We start from the raw sequence: 1,494 nt of genomic DNA, 5'->3' as shown, positions 1-1,494 counted from the left end.
ATAGTTCGCCGCCAGCATCACCCTCCCCGCCTCCCCCCTTTAAAATCGGCCCCAACCTCGAAGATGAGCTCTCCATTTTACGACGTACGGCCAAGTTGAACGCGCGGACGCACGGTTGCCGAACGAAATAGGCGGCTTTCGTTGCCTCTTCACCGCATGCTGGATGGACCAACTCTCGCTAAGGCCGCTTCGAGATCTCCTTTTTTTTTTTTTCTCTCCTTTCCTTTCCTTTCCTTCTTTTTTTTTTTTTCCCTCCATTTTTTATTTCGGTTCCTCGCGGCCACTCGAGCCGCGTCGTTTTCGCTCTTTTCTACGGCTGGCTCGCCCATTGGCGCAAGGGTAGTTGTTATGAAATTAGCATGAGCGATCTGGCCGAGGTAATCGCTTCGACGAGGGCACCACGTCGGGATTGGACAAGCCGGTTGGAACCGGATGCTTTGCACGTTGCCGCCAATAGTGGGCCGAGGCTGTAGCATCGCCACGTCCCATTGGCTTGCAACGATTTACGAGCACCTTTTGCACCGAACGTCGATGAAGATGATCCTCTTCTTCCACTCTTTCCACGCTTAGCGGCACAGCAACCCCCCTTCGAGGCACAACCCTCGCACGGCTCGGTTACTTCTTCTCCGTTCATCGGACGGTGGTACGCAATTAAGAGTTCCGATGTCTCAATGGGAGCCGAGAGGAGAGATTACCGCCAAGGAGCTGTGCATCTTTGAACGGTCGAGTCGTTCGGTTAAATGATTGCGTTCATTAAGGGACGCCACTCATGGAGGATTCTTCAGATTCTGCGCGTTGGTGATATTTCTGCTCGGTTACGAGATTGGTATTGGCGTGATATTTCGTTTATTTCATTAAGATTGTGGAATTAACTTTCATCATTACCAGTAATTGAATATTATTTGACTTTAATTGCGTGTTACGCATCAATTTTTTGGCTTTTTGGATTTTTTGGATCGTAACGCTTTGTGTTATCAAAAGTAATTTTATGTATATATGTCTTATATTTATGATATTGGAAACGTAATAGGTATTAAGAAAAAAAGTTCAATATGTGAAATAAAGAAACAATTTCTTTTTTTTTTTTAAATTTAATAATTAAATAGAGGATACAAAAATATTAAATTGATATTTAACTTGTTTTTAATTAGACAAATTTTCAGCTTCGAGCAAAATTTTTTGAAGTTGTTTGTATAAATTTGCGCATATACAAAATATTCTATTACAAGTAAAAAAACGATGCAATAAATTATAAAATTAGAAAGAAACATCATAGAGGAAACATAAGAGACGAACTCAATCCTTCTTATTGCATCGATCAAATTTTCTATTTTCAAAAATCTTTACTCTCAAAAGAAAACATCAAATTTGACCAATTCCTAAGCAATTAAATTACAAAATCAGAGAGGAACTCTCATTCCACCCCTCTTACCATTCGCATTACAAAATTACCTCAATCTCTCCCTTTCCATGGCATCAAATTTTCAAAAATCT

Source organism: Apis dorsata, unplaced genomic scaffold (genome assembly GCF_000469605.1).
Source record: "Apis dorsata unplaced genomic scaffold, Apis dorsata 1.3 scaffold_265, whole genome shotgun sequence".
Taxonomy (NCBI): domain Eukaryota; kingdom Metazoa; phylum Arthropoda; class Insecta; order Hymenoptera; family Apidae; genus Apis; species Apis dorsata.
This window is presented reverse-complemented; position numbering follows the sequence as displayed.